Source organism: Carcharodon carcharias, chromosome 9 (genome assembly GCF_017639515.1).
Source record: "Carcharodon carcharias isolate sCarCar2 chromosome 9, sCarCar2.pri, whole genome shotgun sequence".
Classification (NCBI taxonomy): domain Eukaryota; kingdom Metazoa; phylum Chordata; class Chondrichthyes; order Lamniformes; family Lamnidae; genus Carcharodon; species Carcharodon carcharias.
The window spans coordinates 95,552,213-95,579,963 of record NC_054475.1 but is presented as its reverse complement, the minus strand read 5'-3'; the positions used below and the strand labels follow the sequence as shown (position 1 = coordinate 95,579,963).

General features: G+C 41.9%; 1 protein-coding gene across 2 annotated transcripts in view; it reads right to left on the bottom strand.

Moving 5' to 3' along the window:
* The window catches only part of sash3 (SAM and SH3 domain containing 3), a 91,608-nt gene that overhangs the window by 57,912 nt on the left and 5,945 nt on the right, over nucleotides 1–27,751 (bottom strand). The window contains exon 2 of one of the 2 annotated variants that reach the window (XM_041194771.1): nucleotides 26,227–26,393. The exons of the other annotated variant lie outside the window; for it this stretch is intronic. The gene's annotated coding sequence lies outside the window, so the exon portion shown is untranslated. The remainder of the gene's footprint in view (nucleotides 1–26,226; nucleotides 26,394–27,751) is intronic. 2 annotated transcript variants of the gene reach the window in all.

Sequence of the window (27,751 nt, the reverse complement as noted above, 5' to 3'; positions counted from 1 at the left end):
ATTAGGGACCATAGAGTTAATCTGTGTGTGGACCCGAAAGACATGGGTACAGTCCTCAATGAATACTTTGTGTTGGTCTTCACAATGGAAAAAGATGATGCAGATATAGGCATCAAGGTGGAGGACTGTGAAATATTAGAGGAAATTAACAGAGATAAAGGAGGAAGTAGTGGATTTAGCGGTCTTAAAAATGGATAAATCCGAAGGCCCACATGAGATGTATCCCAGGCTACTGAGCGAGAAAGGGAAGATACATCCTGGGCCCTGGCAATAATTTTCAAATCCTCTCTGGCCAAAGGTGAGGTGCCAGAAGACTGGAGGACTGCTAAAGTTGTTCCATTATTAAAAAAGGGAGGAAGGGATAGACCAGGAAATTACAGGCCAGTCTAACCTCAGTGGTGGGGAAGTTACTAGAAAGAGTTCTGAGGGACAGAATATATCTGCACTTGGAGAAACACGGATTAATCAGGGATAGTCAGCATGGATTTGTTAAGGGAAGGTCGTGTTGGACAAATTTGATTGAATTTTTTGAGGAGGTAACCAGGAATGTTGATGAGGGTCTACATGGACTTTAGCAAGGCTTTTGATAAGGTCCCTCATGGCAGACTGGTCAAGAAAGTAAGAGCCCATGGGATCCAAGGCAAAGTGATACATTGGATCCAAAATTGGCTGAGAGGCAGGAAGCAGAGGGTGATGGTAGAGGGCTGTTTCCATGACTGAAAGTGTGTTTCCAGTGGGGTTCCGCAGGGCTCGGTGCTGGGGCCCTTTGTTTGTGGTGTACATAAATGATTATATAAATGACATAGGTGACTATGTGGGGGGTAGGATTAGTAAGTTTGCGGATGACACAAATATAGGCCGGGTGATTAATAGTGAGGTTAAGTGTCTTGGGCTACAGGAAAATATAGACGGGATGGTCAAATGGGCAGATAAGTGGCAGATGGAATTTAACCCTGAAAAGTGAGAGGTGATACACTTTGGAAGGAGTAATTGACAAGGAAGTATTTAATGAACAGCCATGACACTAGGAAGTTCTGAGAAACTTAGGGACCTTGGTGTGTGTGTCCATAGATCTCTGAAGGCAGGGGGGCATATTTGTGGGGTGGTGAAAAATGCATATGGGACACTTGCCTTTATCAATCGAGGCATAAATTACAAAAGTAGGGAGGTCATGTTTGAGTTGTACAGGACCTTGATGAGGCCACAGCTGGAGTACTGTGTGTAGTTCTAGTCGCCATATTATCGGAAGGATGTGATTGCACTGGAGAGGGTGCAGAAGAGATTCACCAGGACGTTGCCTGGGATGAAACATTTAAGTTATGAAGAGAGGTTGGATAGACTTGGGTTGCTTTCGTTGGAGCAGAGGAGACTGAGGAGTGACCTGATTGAAGTGTACAAGATTATGAGGGGCATGGACAGGATGGATAGGGAGCAGCTGTTCCCTTTAGTTGAAGGGTCAGTCACAAGGGGGCATAATTTCAAGGTGAGGGGCAGGAGGTTTAGGGGGATGTGAGGAAAAACATTTTTACCTAGAGGGTGGTGACGGTTTGGAATGACCTGCCTGGGAGGGTGGTGGAGGCGGGTTGCCTCACATCCTTTAAAAAGTACCTGGATGAGCACTTGGCCCATCATAACATTCAAGGCTATGGACCAAGTGCTGGTAAATGCGATTAGATAGGTAGCTAGGTCAGGTGTTTCTCACATGTCGGTGCAGACTCGATGAGCCGAAGGGCCTCTTCTGCACTGTGATTCCGTGATTTGTACGTAAATGTAGGGGGCATGATTATGAAGTTCGTGGATGACATGAAAATTGGTAGGATGGTAAATAGTGAGGAGGATAGCCGTAAACTGCAGGAGGATATCAATGGACTGGTCAGGTGGGCAGAGCAGTGGCACATGGAATTCAGCCTGGAAAAGTGTGAGGTAATGCACTTGGGGAGGGCTAACAAGGCAAGGGATTACACTATAAATGGTAGGACCCTGGAAAGTACTGAAGATCAGAGAGACTTTGGTGTGAATATCCACAGGTCCCTGATGGTAGCAGGGCAGGTAGATAAGGTGGCTCAGAAGGCATTTGGGATACTTGCCTTTATTAGTCGAGGTGTAGAATATAAGAGCAGGGAGGTTATGCTGGAACTGTATAAAATGCTGGTTAGGTCACAACTGGAGTACTGCGTGCAGTTCTGGTCACCACATTATAGGAAGGATGTGATTGCACTGGAGGTGGTGCAGAGATTTACTTGGATGCAACCTGGGCTGGAGGGTCTGAGCTATGATGAAAGATTGGATAGGCTGGGGTTGTTTTCCTTGGAGCAGAAAAGCTTGAGAGGGGACCTGATAAAGTTGTATAAGATTATGAGGGGCATAGATATGGTGGATAGGAAGGCACTTTTTCCATTAGTAGAGGGGTCAATAACCAGGGCGCATGGATTTAAGGTAAGAGGTAGAAGGCTAAAAGGGGAGTTGAGAATTTTTTTTTCACCCAGAGAGTCGTGGGCGTCTGGCACTCACTGCCTGAAAGGGTGGTTGAGTCAGAAACTCTTGTGACGTTTAAGATGTATTTAGATATTCACTTGCATTGCCATAGCCTCCAGGGCTATGGGCCAAGCACTGGAAAATTGGATTAGTGTAGTTAGATCTTTGTTGACCAGATTGGACACGATGGGCTGAATGGCCTCCTTCTGTGCTGTAAACGCCTGAGTTTATAAGCCATTGTAGGGTCAGGTTACATGTTTTCCTAAATATATCACTAAGCCACACATCCAGGGTAAGTCTGTATGAATCTGACAGAAAGAGAGAGAAAAAGAGCTCAAGCAGTCAGAATGATAGGGGCAGCAAGTCTTTATTGTTCATCATGTAAAATGTGGATGGGAGCTTGTTCTTGGATTGACAAGACCAATGCTGTGAAGGTTTAAATGATGCTGGAAGCTTTGGCTAGAGGAAGGGATTTCCAGGGTAATCCACAATGTGAAAATCAGTTTGGAGATTAGAAGTCATCCACTGGAAAAGGAAAAAAGAAGCTAAGAATCACTTTGGACTGGCAACGAGAGAATAGAGAATAAAGTATAACCATGAAGGGAGATTTTGTCATTTTAAATCTTAAAGCAGGGATATTTTCTGTAATTTAAAGTACAAGTTGCCTACTGAAATAATGTTTAGTCAATGTTACTTTTAGTTTATTTGCTACAGTAAAAGTTTTAAGGCCAGAAATCTTGTTGAGTGATCCTTTCAGCCATTCACTGAAAGTTTGAATTTCTTTTAAAAAGTTATCGTTTTCTATGGGGATTGTAACAATCTATGGAGGGAGATGTAGACAAGCTGTTAATGCGTTAGACACAAGTTAGGAGAAGCACTTCTTTGAGAACTCACTGAATATTTTTCTCAGGTCAGCAATGTGTTCTCTTGTTCAGCCCCATTTAATCTACGCTATGCCATTTTTGGTAGTTCAATTGCTAAGGCTTTGGGTTTTTCTCTTCTGGACCCTTTGTAGGGTAAGGTTGCTCAGCAGACTACTGTGATGCACAATATGTTAGCTGGGCGGTGTCCCAGGAAGATCCAAGGCCTGCCAAGGTATCGGAAGCACTGATTCAAAATGTTAATGGTTTCCCCTAGGATTACTCAGATGGAAGCATGCACCTAATTCTACTCATTTTCAGCCAGTGTTCTTCAATGCTGTAGGATATTGGGAACACATCAATCAGTGCCTTGAGCCCCTGCTTGGGGAGACAATTGGCTGAGGGCCATCTTGGCACAGTTCTTGAAAATCAATGACTCCAAGGAAATTTTAGATAAGAGGGATACACTATTCGTTAAGTTTGTTTTCTTTTCTGTGATTGGGCATGGGAGAGAAACTTGGCCCTGTGCAATTAGCAACTGATGCCTTTTGTACAGTCCCACTCCATCCATCTATCTGTAATTAGCCATATCTGTGAGGGACCATAAGCATCAGACAAGTGGTTCTAGCTTGAAGGTCACCACTCCAAATCAAACATAGCTGACCAGGATTCTCTCCCACTCTTACCGCCTGACATGGGCATGTTGGAAGGATTTGCAGGTTGATTATCAACCTGTTTGTCAGCATCATGAATGGTCTTTCTGTGGCTAACAATTGCTGGAATGGAATTTGAACCTTGAGCTTCCCACTCTAACCCACTCAAGTTCCTTGAAAATGTCAGTGATTTGAAACATTAACAGATTGTGGTGTTGATTTTCCTGACACTCCATTTCCCAGAGGTAATAATAAATGACTAAGGAAAAGTTTGAAGACCTATTGCTCTGAATCTCTGCCCCCTTGGTATTGATGTGTAATATCAAGAGCTGAACCTGCACCTGCAGTAGGTACAGGCCTTTTGCAGAGATGGGCATAGGGTGGGAGGCTGTGTTCAAAGTCTCTGCCTTACTTTCTTTCACATTGGCCTGTTGGGTGCTCAGGCAGAGTGTTTCCAGGAAGGCAAATGTTAGGGTTGGGCTGGTGCTGAGACCATTGTAGACTTGAGAGGTTGCTGTGGTCCTTCTTGGATCACCATCCCATGATTATCTTTGAAACCAGCAGCAGTCATAAGGAATTTAAGGCCAGTGACTTACAGGCAACATGAAGGAAAGTGAAGTTGAATGCTATTACTGTTTTAGTTTCATCCCTATAGTAGTGAGCAGCACTCAAATTATCTTCTCCTTTTGCCAGTGCTATGCCCTGCCAGAGGTGGATCTGTGCTGGGGGGTCACTCCAAGCCACATTAATGGTCTGGGACTGAAAAGAAGAGCCTTGTTTGGAGATTGTTCAAAATGTCAGTATCCACAGGATTGCAAAGAAGAGGGCTGTAAACTCAATGCGATTTATGCTGTGATGCTTCTCCAGCTAAATCCAGGTGCATAACAAGCCCAGGCAAACTTCTTGACCCCATAAAGGCATAGTTACTGTTCGAAGCCTTTCTCACCTAGGAATCTTGTATTGTGTAATTTTGCCAGAAGGGACTCGGTGTAATTGGGATTCCAAGTGTGTTGCAATTTTGACTGTTCTGTTGGTTAAATTAGCAACATTCAGCATCTCCAAACATGTTGGGCTCTTAAGAGTCCTGGTACCTGCACGTCATCTTCCTGCCTGCCTGTCTGGTTTGCCCACATTACAATTATTCCCTGCTGTTCTTGAATTAGAGCTGTCAATCTTGCATCAGGGCTAGGCCACAGGTCTGTGGTTAAGATCATGTGATTTCCCTATTTTAACCAATTCCAAGCTTTGTATAGAGAAGGAAACATCTTGCACTTTGCTGTCACATATCCTCATTGCTTATTTTTTGAGGGGTTATGCAAATATATCCCATCTCACAAATAATAATGCATTGAAAGATATTTATGAATATCATTGCTACAAAAGAAATTTTAGTAATACTGTATTATATGTCATACAGAAACAAGCTTTTCTGTTTTTTTAAAACACATTTATTTCATATTGAATTTACATTATATAGGTCAGATGTTGGGAGTTTATCCAAATTTCAACCAGGTCCCTCGACATTCGCCTTAGGATTGTACTTCACGATACTTATTAAACAAAATTTGTACGAAGTAAAGTGTAATGTTTTATTTTAAGAAGACAAATAAATTTTTCTGCCAAATATTAACTGATATTTATTTAATTGGAACATTTGTTGCACTTTCTAATCTGTATGATGAGTTGCTGTACTCATATATTTAAACTGTCCGAAAGATGATCAAAAAGGATATTGATATTCCTAGATCCAGTTACACAAAAGGTCTGATTATTGTCTTCCTACAATTGTTTTGAAATTTGCTGTTTGTATTAATTTTGCAATTGTAACAGAGTTCCATTTGGATCAAGCTTTGTGAACAGAATCCATGTGCTGTTTTAGGAAAATCTCCCAACCATGTTAAATTGTATGATATGTAAAGTGCCTCATTGCAGTGTGTTATTTTAATTATAAAATGAGTATCAGGAATGAGGAATGATTAGCTATTGATGCAACATTTTGCACGTATCAATGGATTGTCAGTGACAATCCTTACTAATCTGCAGTTTGGAGAACAGTTGCTAAGGTGGAGTTGTGTTTATTTTGGGCTGTCCTTCTTGAGCCACTGCTGAAATCTGTGTTGTGGAAAGTTTCTAAATTGTTAAGTCTTTGTAATATAGCGGCATGCAAATTCCCAATGGCATTTGGAGAGTAATTGTATCTGACAGTAAGTTTGTTGCTCTAAATCAAAAGAAACCAGCATTAAACAACTGACTGTGTCTGTTTCCTTTTACCTTGACTTGATTTGTAAAATAGTGGGGCAACTGGAAATGCCATGTCAGGAGTGCCCTGAGCCTCTCCATCGTGGTGAAAATGGTGGAAGTGCCCTAAAATTAGAGCTTCCATGGGCGGGAAAAGGGGCAGTTCACATGTCAGCTGCCTCCACTGAAGTGGGATTTTGGTAGACCAGGAGTATGAAACCTGAAGTGTGTTGGTTAGACTAGGTAAGAGCAGGTCTGAACTTTGTGCATTTCTTTGGATGACCAGGGTATCCTTTTGGAGAGGAAGGGTACCCCTTAGGGTATGGTCCCAGGACACCTTTGGGGGAGATAAGGTGCCCTTTGGAATTGTTAAAATTAGGCATGAATGTGCATAAAAAGTGCCTAAACTCATTAACTGTCAAGCTCATTAACCGTCAACAGCCCTATCAATGTCAACATCAACTGTCCAAAGCGTCAAGAGGATCTGTCAAATGTATCCAGAGGTCCTGGCAAGAGGAACTTCAAAATTGTCAAGAGGACTTGTGAAAAGCAACTGTCAAATGGAATCCAACCATCGCCCTATGACATTCAATGGCATTACCATCACTGAATCCCCCACTATCAACATCATGGGGATTACCATTGACCAGAAACTGAACTAGACTAACCATATAAATACTGTGGCTACAAGAGCAGGTCAGCGGCTAGGAATCGTATGATGAGTAGCTCACCTCCTGATTCCACAAAGCCTGTCCTCCATCTACAAGGCACAAGTCAGGAGTGTGATGGAATACTCCCCACTTCCCTGGATAAGTGCAACTCCCACAACACTCAAGACTGTCCAGGACAAAGCAGCCCGCTTGATTGGCACCACATCCACAAACATTCACTCCCTCAACTGCCGACGCACAGTAGCAGCAGTGTGTACCATTGACAAGATGAACTGCAGGCTCCTCCACCAGCACCTTCCAAACCGACGACCATTACCATCCAGAAGGACAAGGGCAGCAGATGGATGGGAACATCACCACTTGGAAGTTCCCCTCTAAGTCATTCATCATCCTGACTTGGAAATATATTGCCGTTCCTTCACTGTCTCTGGGTCAAAATCCTGGAACTCCCTTCCTAACAACACATGGATTGTAGCAGTTCAAGAAGGCAGCTCACCACCACCTTCTCACGGGCAATTAGGGATGGGCAATAAATGCTGGCCCAGCCTGCAAAGCCCACATCCCATGAATGAATTCAAAAAATGGATCTCTTGAGCTGTCAAGGCATTTAAAAGAGCTGCCCTTTAAATGTTAAAAGAAAATGCCTGGAGTGTTTAAAAAAAATGCTTGCTATTTCATTCTGTCTAATGACATAACCCTGAAGGCTTTCATTACTAGATTGGTGCTACAGGACTGATTTCACAACTATCTATTAGCACAGTAGGATGTCTGTCATTTCAAAGTTTGATTGAAAGCTCTAAGGGTTTATGAACTCTTTGAAGTGGGACTATGAATTCCAATTCTTCTTGCTATAAATCATTATGTAGTTGAAGGAATGTAAATGTTGTAAATGGGTTTTTATGAATCAGAGCGTATTTTCAACATGGTGGTCTGCAATAGACACTTAGAACTTTATTTTGTAGAGCTTCATTTTATCTCATCTCTGCGTGTGTCTTGAAGGCTGAGCATGGTGGATTTTGGATGAATTTGTGTTGAAGGTGTAAGGACAAAAGAGTTGTGGGTAGTGGCATGGGTTGACATAGGGATGATAACGGGCCATGGGGAGTGACTACAAGGGCATAGGTTGGCATGGAGGAAATAAGGAAACATGGGGTTGGGTACTGGGGCATGGATGGTATAGGGGTTAGGGTTAGCATGGGGTGAGCACAAGCCATGAAGTGGCATGAATGGGGCATGGGGTGTGGGTGGGGGGGGGTGAGGGGTGAGGGCTGTAGAGATGTTTTGTTGTTTTTTAAAACTTTGGATACAGTGCCGAAGCCCCAAGGGCAGGTCTTCCACCCAACCCACCTCTGCCCTTGGCATCCTCCTCACTACGTCCGGGGCAGAATTTCCCAGTTGGCGCACGGGTTTGGGACCCGACGTCACCCCGCATCCTTTAGAGTTTCAGTTCGGTGGGCGCATAGTCAATCCAGCTGTGCACCTGCCGAACTGTCAAAGCCCTATTAAGGCCTGAAGATTGTCCACCATGCTCATGCTCAGACTGCTGCTTCCTGAGAAGTAAAGGCACAGATTTACTTGTTAACTCTCTTACAGCTGACAGAATACTAACTTTGGAAAGGTGATCAATTACGACCACAACATTTTGAGTGAGGCCTCTGAGTAAATGTAACAACGAATATACTCAAAGGTGCAAACTATAATATTACATTAGGTTTATTTTTACTGTGAAATAAAATTTTTGTTCTTTTATTTTGTGAGAAACCATTTTGAACCCTGGATTGGAAACAGAAATGGCCGGTTTTTGAAAAATAAACATTTTGAACAACTTAAGGTTTAGTTGTTACCGTTTCAACTTCCTCTACAAAATTAAACCTTTAAGAAATATCAAATTTGACAATAATTAATGAATCCAGAAAGTCTGATTTCATGAAAATTATGGTCATGTTTTGTGGGACTGTTTTGGACTTGTGTAAATTGTTGTCCTGCAAACACTTTGGGAGATTAATTTAAAGTGCAGCTGCAAAGAAATATACAGTTAAGTCGGGGTGCCAACACCAAGCAGCCCAGCCATGTACATCCTGCCCTGAATTTGCTACTTCCTCTTTTGTCTCATGCGTGCAAAATAGCTCCTGGTTGAGTGTGTAGATAACAACAACTTGTTTTGTACCTTTAACATAGAAAAATGTCACTAAGTGCTTCATAGGTGTAATGTTCAAATTACACGGAGCTGAAGGAGATTTCAGGAGGGATGGATGAATGTCTGGTCAAAGAGGGTGGAGGTGGGGGCTCCATGTTATCAATGAGATTCTTAAAGAAGGGAGAGGTGAAGATGCAGATATATTTAAGGAGGGAGTTCCAGAGCATAGGGCCTAAGCGGCTGAAAACACAGATCTAATTGTGGACTAAAAGGAGGAGGAGATAAACAAGCAGCAAGTGAGAGAAAAGACAATTTCAGGAGTGGGGGAGCAGTGCAGTTGAAGGGATGGAAGAGGTTATTGAGATAAAAAGGACAACTCGAAAAAGGGATTTAATTATGAGGATGTTAGTATTAAATTTGAGAACTTGGTATGCTGGGAGAAATTCATGGTCAGCAAGGACAAGGGTAGTCAGTGAATGGGATTTGTTTTGGGATATGGGCAGCAGAGTTTTGGATGCACTGAAATTTATAGAAGGTGCGGACGGGAAAACAGCCAGGAGAACATCAGAATAGTTTTGTCTGATGAAGAAGTCATACTTAACTGTTTCAGCAGCAGATAGGTGGGCAGTATTATGATGGTGAAAATATAACAAATATATTTTAATGCAAACTATTTCACAAGCTGGCGTCGGTAAATTCACGAACACTAAAATGCTTTAAGAGTTGAGAACATTCCTTCCCACTTGTGCCTGTTTGCTGTCTTCCTAATCCTGAGTGATCATTATACTTTCTAGAGATGAAATCCTTGTCAGCAAATAAAAGAACTCATGAAATAATACATCGTTCAAAAAGCAGGATTTTACTTTGTTAATGTCTTACTGGGTTCCGTTCCATTGCCATTCTATTTTCAGATTTTCCCCACAGACCAGAGAATATCTGTAACAAAGCAGGCAGTAGAAACCAGAACTGGATGTTGACCTGGTGCCCGGAGCTGAGGAACATCAGAATGGTTTATCACTGCTATGTGCTCATCTCTGGGCATTTCTGGATCATCACTAAACCAGTTTTAAATGCAGATATTCAATTTGTTCCTAGAAACCAGTGGTTCTGTAGGGTTACTAGTGGCAGTGCACATCCACAAGTGTGGTGGGGTGGGGGGTTGGGGGGGGGGGGTGGGTGGTGCAGATGGTGAGGGTATTGGGGTGGGGCTGGTGCTGGGGGGGATGGTGAGGATATTGGGGTGGTGGTGGGGGGGATGGTGGCGTGGGGGGATGGTGAGGGTATTGGGGAAGGGATGAGTGGGATGGCGGTGATGGGGATGGTGGGGGGGATGGTGAGGGGGGTGGGGATGGTGTGGGGGCATGGGGATGGTGATGGGGTGGGGGCGGAAGGATTGGGGGAGGTGGGTGGGTGTCTCTGCAAGAAAGAACATTTTTGATTAATATTCTTCACAAATTAGAATATCTTCCCTTCATTTCTTGAAATGATATACATGTCAGCTGTGGCTCAGTTATAAGTACTGCTGCTTCTGCATCAAAAGGTTGTGGGTTCAAATCCCACTCCAGTTCTTGAGTACAAAATCAAGGCTCACAGTAAAATACTGAGGGAGTGCTGCACTGTCAGAGGTGTCATCTATTGGATGAGGCATTAAACCAAGGCCCGGCCTGCCCTTTCCGGCGGACAAAGATCCCCTGACATTATTTCAAAGAAGAGCAGGGGAATTATCCCTGACCAATATTTATCCCTCAATCAACATTACAAAACACAGATAATTGGTCATCACATTGCTGTTTGTGGGGATTTGCTCTGCACAAATTTTCCATTGTGTTTCCTGCAGTGCAACAGTTACTATGCTTCAAAAGTACTTTATTAACTATAACCACTTTGGGCTGCTAGCTGTGAAAGGTGCGGTATAAATGCAAGTCTTCCTTATGTGACGAATATTTTGCAGTGGAAATAAATATATTATAGATACAGAACGGTACTTATAATGAATGACAACTTTTTAAAAATCCTTAGACCAGGAAAAGCAAAAGTTAATTGTTATTTGCTTCTACATAGAAAATTGTCATGTGGCTTCATGTGTTTTTAGTTGTTGATCCAAGTGTTAAGTTCCCTATTAAGGTGCAACATAGGGCAGAATCGTCCCAGCTTTGCACTAAGTGTGGTAGTGGCCGGGTAAAACGACGTTTACCCGCCGGCTGTACTGGTGGGTTTTCATGCCGTATCGTCTCAAACCTGCTTAGTTATGTATTCGTGGAAAACACGCCGTTTCCATGGTGGGCATGCTCTCATTCACCTGCCAAGCCATGCCGGGCGACATATTTAAAGTCCAGGCATGTGCACACATCTCAGTGCTTCCAGCTCAGGGCTACTGCAGGAAAGATGTCTACAAAAGTCAAAAAGACTGCAGCTCCCAGGTTTAATGATGCATCACTGGAACATCTCTTAGACAATGTGGAGGCCTGCTGCAATGTCCTCTACCCCCGCTCTGGCCACAGGATGGGCAGCGATGTGATCAACCAGGCTTGGGAGGCGGTGACAGTGGTGATCAGTGCCAATGCTGCACTGAATAGGTTGGCCATCCAATGCAGATAGAGGATGAATGATCTCATCTGTGCAGCCAGGTTATGGAACCATCTCATCACTCTAAACTCACACATTCAAGCCCATCACACATTCACTGGCATCTCACTCACTGCCAGCTTTCTCTCACACCCTCACATGTTCATCTGGCCTCATCTCCTCTGGAGACTGCTTCATCATCCCTCAACACCTTGAGGCCACTTGTACAGATCAACATGTGCTCCCATGCACACCATGGGTTACCCTCTTTCCCCGGTACAGCCCTCATCCTGCAGCCTCTTCCCTTGCCTGAGGCCACTTCTCCCCCTTCCCCAAGCAAGTCCTAGCCCTGCAGACATTGACAACCATCCACATATGGCTCATCTGGTAGGTAGAGACCAGATGTTTGCCCACTGACATAGGCGGATGAGCCAGTGGGCGGGGTGAGGGGCGGAGGATGATTCCGGCGGGCTGGCCTAACAAGGAAATGCAGATGTATTGCAAAGAGGTTCCCGATGCCCGATGATGGGAAACATGGCCCACCATCGGCAGGCTGAGTGGATGATTGCAAACTGGTTTCACAATGGTGTGAAACCAATCGCGCCGTGTTGTCCGCTTACGCCACCAAACATGCCTGGCGCTGGCAGGCACGGAAAATCTCAGTGATAATGTCCAAGTGCACAGGCAAATGGTTGGAAGAACAGGAAAAAAATTATACATATTTTACTATTTTCTTCTATGTGCAATACATCATTTTACAACTAAAAGGGTGGACAGGACACCTGTTTCATGTTTCTGCCCAAAGCTAGTCTTATTCCACTTGTGAGGGTGGTTTGACTTGCCATTTAGTATACCCTTATTGTGGGCTTGATCTCCAGTTTTACTTCCACCTCTTCCTATCTATCAGCACACCTGAGATTGGACAATTGCAGACATTATAATTGTTAATTATATTAGTTTAGTCAGGACATGTTAATATTAAAAAGTTGCTGAATCAACTGATTTACTGAAACCCTGCTCTTGCACTACGTGAGTTCACAACTTTGAACATGATGCAGTTTGCGAAGTGTTTGTTCTGTTCTGTTACATTTGTTCTGTTTTTTCCTGATTTTTTATGTTAATTATTTGAGTGGAAACAAAAATCAGCACAAAACCTAGCTCTCTCAAATTACAATTTAGAGCACTTTACCAAAGATTAATTTCTAGATTCAACTAATGTAAAAATGCATTTCAATTTGGACATTTAGAGACATTTTATTTAAATTTTTGTGCAGGTTTTTCTGATGCAAGAGTAGCTCACAAAACTTCAATCCATACTTTGCAGCAGTAAGGGAAGCTTATATGCAGAAGCACAATCTACTGATGATGAGGTTAACCACTTCCTGTCAGACGCCCTATTTTCAATTTTCACAGAAACTGCTTCACAAATTCTTTAAATTGCAATAATATAAATTTGACAAAAATGCAATGAATATAGAAGCTTGTTTTATTGATAGGTGGCTATACTCTAACAGCTTCTTGATTTGTTTTTCTTCCTTTATTTGCGTACTGATGACTTGAAAGTGCTTGTTGGACCAGAAGACTGTTGAACACTGGCAGTTGGAACAGTGGTATATTTGCCTATGAATCATGAGCAAATATGAGTAGGGGCTTCTTACGCATAATAATACTGTATATTGTTTTGTGTAAAAAGCTCAAAGCAAACATTTCATTTTTAGTAAATAGTTACTAAGTCTAGATCGCTTTGGATAAGGCTCACTAATTTTAAGGCTTTTTTTAAAGAGAAAACTCTGATGGCATGAACAGATTAATGTGAGCTTCCAACCTGAGCTACAGTGCTGTAGCAAAGCACAAGGAAAGAGTTCTACTCTCAAAGCGTAAAACAACACAATTTATTAGGTGAAGCCAGAATTGGACTTGAACATGATTTTGAGAGAAAGCTTACTGTTAATATAAGGTGTTAAAGAACTTAGTGCTGAAAATCTCTTTTCTGCAATCCTTTTCCCCTATCTCTTCTGAAACTGCAGACCTCTCACTGTGACAGCGTTCTACCACCAATTTTGCTTTCATTCATCAAGTGTGCCAAGACCAACTCTGAGATGGGCAAACAATATGCAAAGTAAGCAACAAACAAGACTGCCATTGATGGTCAGTCTAGACAGTTAGTATATTATATAGGTGGGTTTTTAAGCCAAGAGTAGTGGATGTTTACTTCTGTGTACATTAACAGGAAGAACAAACCTCAGAACGACAGTTCATATTAGCCAGATTTCAGTGGCAGCTTAGACATAAAGCCTACAAACACACATTTCTACTCCATGATGCACAACCTGGTGACCAGGTCAAAATTTAACCTTCAACTGACACAAACAAGACATATTGGGATGTAATTTGTCTTTGATACTAAAACAAAATGTATCACAAGGAATTAACAGCCCAGCTTTACAGCCATTGATTTTCTCCATTGCCTCTCCAAAAAGGACAGAAAGCAGTAGTTGGTCAATAGGAACATAAGAGCAGGATTGGCCATTCAGCCCATTAAGCCTGCTCCACCATTCAATACTGATCATCCACTTCAATGCCTTTCCCCCCATACTTATCCCCATTTTAAAAACATTCATTCATGGGACGTGGACATCGCTGGCTAGGCCAGCATTTATTAGCCATCCCTAATTGCCCTTGTTCAGAGGGTCTGGAGTCACATGTAGGCCAGACCAGATAAGGACAGCAGATTTCCTTCCCTAAAGGATATTAGTGAACCAGATGAGTTTTTACAACAATTGGCAATGGTTTCATGGTCATCATTAGGCTTTTATTTCCTAGTTTTTTCTTTATATTGAATTCAAAATCCACCATCTGCAGTGGTGGAATTTGAACCTGGGTCCCCGAGCATTACACTGGGTCTCTGGATTTTTAGTCTAGCGGTAGTACCACTACACCATCACCTCCCCATTATTCCTTTATGTCACTGGTATTTAGAAATTTATCAATCTCTGTTTTAAACATACTCAATGACCGAACTTCCACAGCTCTCTGGAGTAGAGAATTCCAAAGATTCACAACTCTCTGAGTAAAAGTTATTTACTCTGAGTTATTTTAAAATTGTGTTCCTGGTTTGACACTCCCCAACCAAGGGAAACATCTACCTTGTTTACCCCTTTAAGTATTTTGTAAGTTTCAATGAGATCATCTCTCATTCTTTGAAACTCTGGAGAATACAGGCACAGTTTCCCTAATTTCTCTTCAGAGGACAGTCCCTCCATCTGAGAACAAGTCTGGTGAAACTTCATTGCACAACATCTTTGGCAATAATATCCTTCCTAAGGTAAGAGGACCAAAACTGCACGCAATGCTCCAGGTGCGGTCTACCAAGGTTCTACACAATTGAAGCAAGACTTTGCTACTCCTGTATTCAAATTCTCTTGCGATAAAGGCTAACATACCATTAGCCTTCCGAATTGCTTGCAGCAGCTGCATGTTAGCTTTCATTGACTTATGGGCAAGGATGCCCAGGTCCCTTTGTACAGCCACACTTTCTAATCTCTTATCATTTAAGAAATACTCTGCCCATCTGTTCCTCCCACCAAAGTGGATAATCTCACATTTTTCTACATTATATTCCAACTGCCATGTTCTTGCCCACTCACTAAGTTTGCCCAAATCCCCTTGAAACTGCTTTGCATCATCCTCAAAACATACATTTCCATTTAGCTTTATGTCATACGTGAACTTGGAAATATTACATTTGGACCCCACATCCAAATCATTGATATATATTGTGAACAACTTGGGCCTAAATCTTGATCCTTGCAGCACCCCACTAGTCACTGTCTGCCAATGTGAGAATGGCATTTTTAAAATTCATTCATGGGGTGTCACTGTTGCTGGCTAGGCCAGCAATTATTGCCCATCCATAATTGCCCTTGAGAAGGTGATGGTAAGCTGCCTTCTCGAACCGCTGCAGTCCATTTGGTGTAGGTTCACCCACAGTGCTGTTAAGAAGGGAGTTCCAGGATGTTGAACCAGTGACAGTGAAGGAATGACGATATATTTCCAAGTCAGGATGGTGAGTGACTTGGATGGGAACTTACAGGTGGTGGTGTTCCCATGTGTCTGCTGCCCTGGTGCTTCTAGATGGTAGAGGTCCTAGGTTTGGAAGGTGCTGTCTAAGGAGCTTTGGTGAGTTCGTGCAGTGCATCTTGTATATGGTACACACTGCTGCCGATGTATATCGGTGGTGGAGGGAGTGAATGTTTGTGGATGGGGTACTAGTAAAGTGGGCTACTTTGTCCTGAATAGTGTCAAGTTCTTGACTGTTTTTGGAGGTGCACTCTCCTAGGCAAATGGAGAGTATTCCATCACACTCCTGACTTGTGCCTTGTGTCACGACTCACTGTGGATAGTGCACTGTAATATCAAGCCCTACTGTTCCCCGAGCAATGACAAAGGTGAAAAGTTTGATCAAACCACCAGATTACCCCAATTCTACCTAACTGTTTAATTTAGGTTAACAGAATACGAGCACCAGGTTTGTAAACTTAATAATTAATTAACTGTTTATTGAACAAACTGCTGTTAACCAGTGGCAAAAGAAAGAAATACAAATTGTTAATTTCTAATTCTATTACCCAAATTCTACCCCTTCTTAAATCCCTATATACACACACATATACAAGACACAAGATACACAAAAACTTGGATTTTAAAGGTGAGATAAAACAGTTCATTAGCACCAATTCACGAGCACAGGATTCGATGGGTCAATTTTGATCGATGACTTCCAAATTCCTTCAGTTCTTGTTGATGATACAAGGTGGTCTTCTAGCATTTACATTATTTAGTTACTGGTTGAGAACTTGCCTTTCAATGTCTCTAACAATGATTTTTCCCTTTTGCCTCTTGACAGGGGTTTTCAGAGAGCAGGTTATAGAGATATGAAAAAAAAAAGCCAGCTAGCTATTTTTGTGGAATTACTGGAATCTTCCACACACAGAAGAAAGAGGGTTTAGGTCTTATTCCTTTCAGGCTAGGAGCTATTCAGCTACACTGCACCTCACACAAAACCTGGTCAGGAGCCAATTAAAATGTTGTTGCCAGGCAGCTCCCTTGGTCCAGGACTCCTTTCCAGCACCATTCTGTCTCTCAGGGTACACTCTGTCCCAAGACTGCAACATTGTACACAATCTCTCATTTTGTTCCAGGGAACATATCTTTCAACCTACAGCCATTGTAATTCTAATCCACAGTCCAACAGAAAATGAAAAGGTATGTTCTTTACAACAGTCCAACAGAAATAGAAAGATATGCTCCTTACACTTGTAGATGGTGGACAGGCTTTGTGGAGTCAGGAGATGAGTTACTCACTGCAGAATTCTTAACTTCTGACCTGCTCATGTAGCCACAGTCCAGTTCAGTTTATGGTCAATGGTAACTCCCAGAATGTTAGTGGGAGATTCAGTGATGGTAAAGCCATTGAATGCCAAGGGGTGATGGTTAGATTCTCACTTGTGTGGCGCAAATATTAGTTGCAACTGGGCAGCACAAGCCTGGATATTGTCCAGGTCTTGCTGCATTTGGACATGGATGGCTTCAGTATCTAAGGAGTTGCACATGGTGCCGAACATTGTGCAATCATCAGTGAACATCCCCACATCTGATCTTACAATGGAAGGAAGGTCATTGCTGTAGCAGCTGAAGATCGTTGGGCCTAGGACACTACCCTGAGGAACTCCTGCAGTAATGTCGTGGAACTGAAATGATTGACCTCCAACAACCACAACCACTTTTCTTTGTGCTGGGTGTGACTCCAACCAGTGTTGAGTTTCCCCCCTGATTTCCATTGACTCCAGTTTTTCTAGGGCTCCTTGATGCCATGTGCGGTCAAAAGCAGCCTTGATGTCAAGGGCAGTCACTCTCACCTCACCTTGGGAGTTCAGCTCTTTTGTCCCTGTTTGGACCAAGGCTGTAATGAGGTCAGGAGCTGAGTGATCATGGCGGAACCCAAACTGGGCATCAGTGAGTAAGTCATTGCTAAGCAAGTGCTGCTTGATAGCATTATTAATGACCCCATCCATTACTTTACTGATAATCAAGAGTTTATCCCTACTCTCTGTGAAGAATCAAAAATAAAGAAAGAAAACAACAATTTTGCAGCAGAAACCTAAATGACAAACTGAGAAGGAAGAAAGATGAGAAAAAGATCAAGCAGTATGGATGAAGAGAGTGCACAATCAATCTCCTATTAACTGATCATTTGGTGGCAAAAGAGAAGTCTATGGCCCATACAGGTCCCAGTTGAAAGGAGAAGCATGGGAGCTAAAAACCAAAGAAATCTTAAAGGAGAAATAAGTGATGTATGTCATGTGTGTTATATTGCTGCTTCAGAATATGTCACCCGCCTCATTTTTTCATACTTTTCTTGGTATGTTCTCGGAATGTGTAAAAAAAAAAATGTGTGCTCTATGTGGAAAAATTGTTCATGATTTCAGAATGTTGTGAAAAAAAGTTTGGTTATTCAGAATGGAAAAATATGTCTGCTCAAGCAATTATTTTTTTTAGTTCAGTAAAGAAGATAACTAATGCTCATATTGTACGACAGCAACATACAATGATACTAAATCATGATAAAAGCAAAATACTGTGGATGCTGGAAATCTAGAACAAAAAAAAACCTGGAAAAACTCAGTAGGTCTGACAGCGTCTGCGGGGAGGGATACAGTTGACGTTTCGAGTCCGTATGACCCTTCATCAGAACTAAGACATATAGAAGTAAGATGAAATATAAGCTGGTAGAAGGGGGTGGGACAGGAGAGCTCGATAGGGGGCCAGTGATAGGTGGAGGCCAAGAAGAGACTGCCAAAGTCATAGACAAAAGGACAAAGGGGTGTTGATGGTGGTGATATTATCTAAAGGATGTGCTAATGGGGACATTAAGGGAAGCAAGCAGGACAAGCTAGTGACAGATAGCCCTAGTGTGGGTGGGGTGGGAGGAAGGGATCGAAATGGGCTAAAAGGTGTTTTAGCCCATTTCGATCCCTTCCCCCCACCCTACCCCCAAGGTGAACTTATGGTCTTTATAAAAGAAATCCCAGGTTAGCATCCAATTGTACAGTTAATGCCAAGTCCTTCCATTTTGTAAAAGAGAAAAAAATCAGCCTTAAGGGATATAATTCCAACACTAACCAACCTCTTGTGGAGGACCTTATTGAAAGCCTTCTGAAAACAAGTACACTACGTCCACCTTTATCAATTCTGTTAATAACATCCTCCAAAAAACTCCAACAGGTTCGTCAAACATGATTTCCCATTCACAAATCCATGCTGACTATGCCCAAACAGATTATTATTATCTAAGTGTCCATTTATCATATCATTTATAACAGATTTCAGCATTTTCCCTACTATTAATATAAGGTAGGTCTATAGTTCCGGTTTTCTCTCTCCCTCTCTTCCTAAAAAGTCAGGTGACATTTGCTACTTTCCAATCTGCAGGAACCATTCTAGAATCTGTAGAATTTTGAAAGAAGATCACCAATGCATTCACAATCTCCATAGCTACCTCTTTCAACACTCTGGAATATAGAATATCAGGTTCTGGGGACTTATCAACCTTCAGGCCCATTAATTTCTCCAATACAACCTTCTTACTAATAATTTCCTTCAATTCCTCATTCTCCCCAGACCCTTGGATTTCTAATTCTGGGAGATTTCTTGTATCTTCCTCAGTGAAGACAGACACAAAGTAATTATTAGCATCTCTGTGATTTCTCTATTCCCCTTTTAGCCCATTTCGATCCCTTCCTTCCACCCCACCCACACTAGGGCTATCTGTCACTAGCTTGTCCTGCTTGCTTCCCTTAATGTCCCCATTAGCACATCCTTTAGATCATATCACCACCGTCAACACCCCTTTGTCCTTTTGTCTATGACATCTTTGGCAGTCTCTCCACCTATCACTGGCCCCATATCAAGGTCTCCTGTCCAACCTCCTTCTACCAGCTTATATTTCATCTTATTTCTATATGTCTTAGTTCTGATGAAGGGTCATATGGACTCGAAACGTCAACTGTATCCCTCTCCACAGATGCTGTCAGACCTGCTGAGTTTTTCCAGGTATTTTTGCTTTTATACTAAATCAGGAGTTGTGCTTATGGGAGCAGGGAGTTACAAAGTGATAAAGACAATTTGGGTGAATGGGCAAATGGAATTCAATGTGGGGAAGTGTGAGGTTACTTTTGGATCCAAGAAAGATAATCAGGATTTTTTTTCAACAGGGAGAAACTAAGAACTGCGAGGGGCAGAGATTTGAATGTCCAGATAAACACATTATTAAGAGCCATGGGCATGTACTAAAAATAATCAAACAAGCTAATGGAATGTTGGCCTTTACTCAAGGGGGGGCTGGAATAGAAAAGGAAAGAAGTTATCCTTTAGGTGAATTGAGCCACAGTCAGACTCCATCGGGAGTATTGTCTACAATTCTGGGTGGACTCTTCAGGGAGGATATATTGGCCTTAAAGGGGTGCAGCACAGAATCTCTGGAATCATTCCAGGGTCTAAAGGGCTAAATCAAGAGAACAGGATCCACAAGCTTGGCTTTTATTCCACTGAGTTTATAAAATTGAGGAGTGATGTAATAAGCTATTTAAAATGGAAAAAGGAAATTATTTCATTTATCATTCATTGCAAGGGAAATTGAAAACAAAAGTAGGGAGGTTATGCTGCAGTTGTACAGGGCACTCATGAGACCACATTTGGAGGACTGTGTACAGTACTGGTCATCTTACTTAAGGAAGGATGTAAATATGTGGGAAGCAGTTCAAAGAAGGTTTACCAGACTAATACCTAGAATGGATGGGTTGTCTTATGAGGAAAGGTTGCGCAGATTAGACTTGTACCCGCTGGAGTTTAGAAGAGCAAGAGATTGAAACATATAAGATCCTGAGGGGTTTTGACAGGGTGGATGTGGAGAGAATGTTTCCTCTTGTGGGAGAATATAGAACTCGGGGGTCACTGTTTAAAAATAAGGGGCTGCCCATTGAAAACAGAGATGAGGCAAAATTTTTTCACTGAGGGTCATGATTCTTTGGAACTCTCTTCCTGAAAAGGTGGTGGAAGCAGAGCCTTTGAATGTTTTTAAGGCGGAGGTGGATAGATTCTTGGTAAGCAAGGGGGTGATAGGTTATCGGTGGTATGTATGATACAGGTTTTAGGCTACTATCAGGTCAGCCATGATCTTATTAAATGCCGGAGCAGGCTTGAGGAGCTGAATGGCCTACTCCTCCTAATTTGTATGTTTGTATATTTTGGTGGGGGAATCCAGAACCAGGAGTGAAATTAGGAGGCATATTCACATAAAAGTAATGGAAATCTGGAATTCTGCCCCCAAAATGATGATAGGTCAGTTGAAATTTTCAAGACAATGATAAGTATTTGTTAGGTAAGGATACCAAGGGGCATGGATTAAAGGCAGGGGTAAATGGAGCTGAGGTGTAGATCAGCCAAGGTCTGAAAGGCTGAATCCTATTTCTATGTACTAATGGTACATGAGTCATGCATTGTTAGCATGTTGCTTTTCTTGTCCAGATTTATCAAAAATGATTATCAGTGTGTTCATCACCAACGTAACTCACTGTTCTTAAGTATCAACTCCCTAGGCACAATGAGTTTTACCTAGTTCACCATTTATGTGAGCTAGAAGATGAATGCCTCACAGCATTATCTGCTACTGAACTCCTATTGTAATTTAGCTGGTATCTTCCCCACATTAAAAGCACTGAGATTCTATGATCTAATATTTTTTCCTGTTGCTACAGAGAGATCTAACACATGACACTGGGATACCTGTGAAATGTTAGTCATTACCTCTCGAATCAGGTTAAAAAAAATGTACAAGGATATGGCAAAGTAATGGAGACAAGCCAATATCTTCCTTAATTCCACAATGATAATTATGCACTCCATTACTTCATCTTTATATTTGCCGATGTAACAACATTTGGTGAACATCTAGAGTAATTCATTGTATGTGATATGCTTTCAGATGCTTTGACATAACATGTTGATAACTGCATGCAATTTCACCTCTATTTACAGCTAAATTGAGAGACACTTTTTAAAGGCTTGATTTTTCTTCCCATCCTACTGTGTTACTAAGCCGATGCTATTGCCCTACTTAACAGCTTGATTGAGAACAAATGAAACTATTCTGTTGCAATTTGAGTTCGGGAGTGAAATACATGTCTCCAGAATAGGAACCCAGTAGTGTACAGCTAGAAAGGAAACTCCTGTTATCTCTAAAATACACAATAAGTTTAATTTGTACAGACATCAAATTGAATGATCTAAGTGTTGGGGTGGACATTATTTTTTATTGAGGATTATTAGCTTATGTGCAATATAAACTAGATGCACTGTAAAGCTCCTTCTGTCCTATCTACTAATAGAGGAAGAATTTCTCTGTCGGCATAACTGCAACTGATTATAAAGAGCACAATTACAATTTTGATACAAATAGCCAATAATATTCTTTGATCCTCAATCTCAAATGAGCTCCTGTGTAATTGTTTCCATAAGACCATAAGACATAGGAGCAGAAATTAGGCCATTCGGCCCATCGTGTCTGCTCCGCCATTCAATCATGGCTGATAAGTTTTTCGACCCCATTCTCCCGCCTTCTCCCCATAACCTTTGATCCCCTTACCAATCAAGAACCTATCTATCTCGGTCTTAAATACACTCAATGACCTGACCTCCACAGCCTTCTGTGGCAATGAATTCTATAGATTCACCACTCTCTGGCTAAAGAGGTTTCTCCTCACCTCTGTTCTAAAAGGTCTTCCCTTTAGTCTGAGGCTGTGCCCTCGGGTCCTAGTCTCTCCTACTAATGGAAACATCTTCCCCACATCCACTCTATCCAGGCCTTTCAGTATTCTGTAAGTTTCAATCAGATCCCCCCTCATCCTTCTAAACCCCATCGAGTATAGACCCAGAGTCCTCAAACATTCCTCATATGTTAAGCCTTTCATTCCTGGGATCATTCTCGTGAACCTCCTCTGGACCCTCTCCAGGGCCAGAACATCCTTCCTGAGATACGGGGCCCAAATTTGCTCACAATATCTAAATGTGGTCTGACCAGAGCCTTATAAGGCCTCAGCAGCACATCCCTGCTTTTATATTCTAGTCCTCTCAAAATAAATGCCAACATTGCATTTGCCTTCCTAACTACTGACTCAAGTTAACCTTAAGAGAATCCTGGACTAGGACTCCCAAGTCCCTTTGCACTCCATATTTCTGAATTCTCTCCCCATTTAGAAAATAGTCTATGCCTCTATTCTTCCTACCAAAGTGCATGACCTCACACTTCCCCACGTTGTATTCCATCTGTCACTTCTTTGCCCATTCTCCTAACCTGTCCAAATCCCATTTCCTGTCTTTTGCCTCACTCCCTTCTTAAACAGGGGTGTTACATTAGCGATTTTCCAGTCCTCTGGGACCCTCCCTGACTCGAGTGATTCCTGAAAGATCACCACTAACGCCTCCACTATCTCTTCAGCTATCTCCTTCAGAACTTTAGGGTGTAATCCATCCGGTCCAGGTGATTTATCCACCTTCAGACCTTTCAGTTTTCCTAGCACCTTCTTCTTGGTAATGACCACCATACTCACCTCTGCCCCCCAACTCTCTTGAACTTTGGGGATGTTACTCGTGTCTTCCACCGTGAAGACTGACGCAAAGTACCTATTCAGTTCCTCCGCCATTTCTTTGTACCCCACTACTACTTCTCCAGCATCATTTTCCAGCAGCCCAATGTCCACTTTTGCCTCTGTCTTTCCCTTTATATATCTAAAAAAGCTCTTGAAATCTTCTTTTATATTACTGGCTAGTTTACCCCCAATTTAATCTTCTCCCTCCTTATTTCTTTTTTAGTTGTCCTCTGTTGGTCTTTGTAGGCTTTGAAGCCCTACCACTACACCAGCTTTGGTTAGATTCTAAACACTGTGGAATTGGTTTTCTAACTGGGGATTTTTGATGGCATGCTAGGATTTACTCCAGTTCCCAAGTTGTCCGATTGATTCCAGTTGCATTTCCAATGTTGGGTTAATTTAAATGGGAAACAGGCTTTTTGGCCTCCACTAGGGATGTCATACAAGTTGAGGGTGGGGCTTGGACCGAAGCTTATTCTGCAGACTTCTGAGGTAGAAAGAAAGGGCAGATGCCTGAAAAAAATATTGCTCTGAAAATGTGTTGTTTTGCTTTTAGGGCGCATCTGTGCAGCTGTGTTCTCAGACCCACAGAACTGTTACAATGCAGAAGGAGGCCTTTCAGCCTACCATGTCTGCACTGGCTCTCTGAATGAGCATTCTGACTCAGTGCCATTTTCCTGACTTTTCCCAGTAACCCTGCACATTTTTTCTACTTAAATAATCATCTAATATCCTCTAGAATGCCTTGATTGAACCTGCCTCCACCACACTTCCACGCAATGCATTCCAGACCCAAACCACTCCCTGTATGAATAAATTTTTTCTCACATCGCATTTGCTTCTTTTGCAAATCACTTTAAATCTGTGCCCCCTCGTTCTCCATCCTTTTACAAATGGGAACAGTTTCTCCCTATCCACTGTATCCAGCCCCCTCATGATTTTGAACACCTCTGTCAAACCTCGTCTTAGCCTTCTTTTCTCCAAGGAGAACAGCCCGAACTTCTCCAAACTATATTCATAATTGAGGTTTCTATCCCTGGAAGCATTTTTGTAAACCTCTTCTGCACTTTCTCCAATGCGTTCACATCCTTCCTAAATCGTGGCGCCCAGAACTGTGCACAATACTCCAGCTGAGGTCTAACTTGTGTCCTATACAAGTTCCGCAAAACCTCCTTACTCTTGTACTCTATGCCCCTATTAATAAAGCCCAGGATACTGTATGCTTTATTAACTGCTCTCTCCACCTGTCCTGCTACCTTTAATGAATTACGCACATAAACACCCAGGTCCCTCTGCTCCTGCACCCCCTTTAGAGTTGTACCCCTTATTTTATATTGTCTCTCCATGTTCTTCCTACAAAAATGAATCACCTCATCTTTCTGTGCATTGAACTTCATCTATCACCCATCTGCCCACTCCACCAACTTGTCTATGCCCTTTTGAAGCCCTACACTGTCCTGCTCACAGTTTACAATACTTCTAAGTTTTGTATCATCCGCAAACTTTGAAATTTCCCCCTGCACACCAAAATCTAGATCATTAATATACATCAGGAACTCCAGTACAACCTTCCTCCAGCCCAAAAAATATCCATGAACTGTTACTCGCTGTTTCCTAATACTCAGTCAATTTTGTATCCAATTGCTACTGTCCCTTTTCCATGAATATAAAGTTTTCTGAGAACACTTGTGCAAATGCCATCTTCTCCTGAAGCCCTGAGACCACCTGCTACTCCTGCATCCCATGTTCAAATTGGGAAAGTGAACACTGCATTCATTGCATCATAAGAACATTGTTGTGCTTCAACATGACAATCTCCTACTTTTAAACAGTTGTTTTAGCATTTTATTTGCTTTGTTAATGGCTGCTTCACAATTGTTACTTTTATATTAGGGATAGGGTTGTGAAAGCATATATAAAATGACCTTTGCAACTCTTGGATCGTGCTTCAAACCAATCCAGACAAAGGCCATTAAAGTTTAATTTTATTGATGATTAAGGATCTTCAATATAATGTCCAAGGCTATGCATTAAAAATAACAGTGAGGCCATCAACACCCCCTGTTATCATAGAGTAAATCAGACGACAACATTTGGCCACACATTCATATTTAAATTCAAATCTTTAGAAGTTGCTGTCAGAAATAATCCATTCCTCCAGAGTGAGCTGTAACAGTCCTCCCCAACTGGCTGGGCATTGGACAAAATGCAATGGCATAAACTTAGGATGCTTACTGACTCATTTTTCAATTTTAAAAAAATCCCCAATGCAAGGAATGAGACTGTACATTTGTAAAATTAAATTTTCAGAGTCTGAGAGATTGTTTGGAAGTAATTGTCAATATTACACCATTAAAAATCCACTAACTCCTAACTGCACCAGCCCTAACTTTTTAGATGTCTGTAGAAGGGGATGAGTCAAGCTACAGGGGAGATACTCAAGCCCCAGAGGTGATACAGGGGACAACCATGAGATCTTGGAAGATTGAATTAGAAAAAAGGGGAAACTTGGGATAGGATTTTTCCAGGCTGCTGCAGGGACTTTTAAGGGTCATCAGGATGGGAAAGTCCAGGAAATTAACGTTAGATTGGGATCCCAATGTGATCCTGGTCTCTGCCAGCTTTCCCTGGGGCAGGGTTGAAAAAGAGTGGTGACCCCCATGGATCTGTTGGATGAATAATTAAAAAATGGTTGAGGATGTTAAGAAGCCAATTATTAGCTGCTTCAACATTGAATATTGGATGTTCCAGGCATGGCATCTGTTCCCGATCACCCCAGGTCTTCTCTCCACTGCTGTTGTTGTCACAGACTGAAAATCCAAGTACAGGTGAGCTTTTCTGACACATGCCTTGGTCCCTTTAATTAGAAATCCTTCCTTTGATAGAATGGATGCATCATACTGCTCAATCTCCCCAACTGACCTGGAGTCTGGAGGCAGGATGTCAATTGGCTTGCTCCAGTAAAGAGCAACTGTTAGGCACACTATTGAATGAATTGGATTCCAGACCCAAAAATGGTCTTGCCATTTCAGCAGGGACTATGGTGGTAAGATTCCACCCTTGATCTCCTTGGCATCGAAGGAAAGCAACTGAGAAGGAAACATAGAATTACATAACAATAACAGCTAGCATCTTTAACATAATAATACGTCTCAAACTCTTTTACAAAGTGTTATCACAGTATCATAGAATAGTTACAGCACAAAAGAAGGCCATTCGACCTGTCATGTCTCTGCTGGCTTTCTGAAGGAGGAATGCCACTGCTCCGCCTTCTCCCCATAGCCCTGAAGATTTTTCACTTTCAGATAATCCAATTTCCTCTTGAAAGCCTCAATTGAACCTACCTCCATCACACTCTCAGGCAGTGCATTCCAGTTACTAACCACTCACTGTGTAATCTGTGGTAACAGTTTCTGTCTGTCTACTCTGTCAAGATATCTCATGATTTTGAATACCTGTATCAAGCCTCCTCTCAACCTTCTCCTCTTCAAGGGGAACATTCAACATATCTCCAATCTATCTATGAAAATGTAGTTCCTTACACCTTGAGTCATTCTTGTGAATCTCTTCTGCACAATCTCTAACGCCTTCACATCCTTTCTAAAGTGTAGTGTCCAGAACTGGACCCAATACTCCAGTTGAGGCTGAACCAATGGTTTATAGAGATTTAATATAACTTCCTTATTTTTCTACTCTATGCCTGTATTGATACAGTCAAGAATGTCATATACTTTATTAACTGTTTTGTCAACCTGCCCTGCCACCTTCAATGATTTGCGAAGATGTGGTCCCTCTACTTCTGCACCTCCTTTAGAATTGTAGCCTTTATTTTGTATTGTCTCTCTGCGTCCTTCCTACAAAAGTCACTTCACACTTCTCTGCATTAAATTTCATCTGCTGTTTGTCCATTCCACCACCCTGTCTGTGTCCTTTTGAAGTTCTACACTATCCTCCTCACATTTCACAACACGCCTACAGTCTGTATCAACTGCAAATTTTGAAACTGTGCCATATAGACAAGGTCTCAGTCATACATATATATCAGGAAGAGCCAGGGTCCTAATATTGACCCCTGGGGTCAATCCACTAAAACCTTGCTCCAGTTTGAAAAACAACTATTAAACACTATTCTCTATTTCCTGTAACTCAGCCAATTTTTATCTACGTTGCTACTGTCCATTTTATTCCGAGCTCTAACTTCACTCACAAGTTTGTTGTGCAACACTTTATCAAATGCCTTTTTGAAGTCTATGTACACCACATCAACAGCATTACCTTCATCAACCCTTTCTGTTACCTCAATAAAAAACACAAGCAAGTTAGTCAAACATAATTTTCCCTTAACAAATCCATGCTGGTTTTCCTTAATTAACCCGCATTTGTCAAAGTGACTATTAATTTTTTGTTGAATTACCATTTCTAAGAGCTTCCCTACCATTAATGTTAA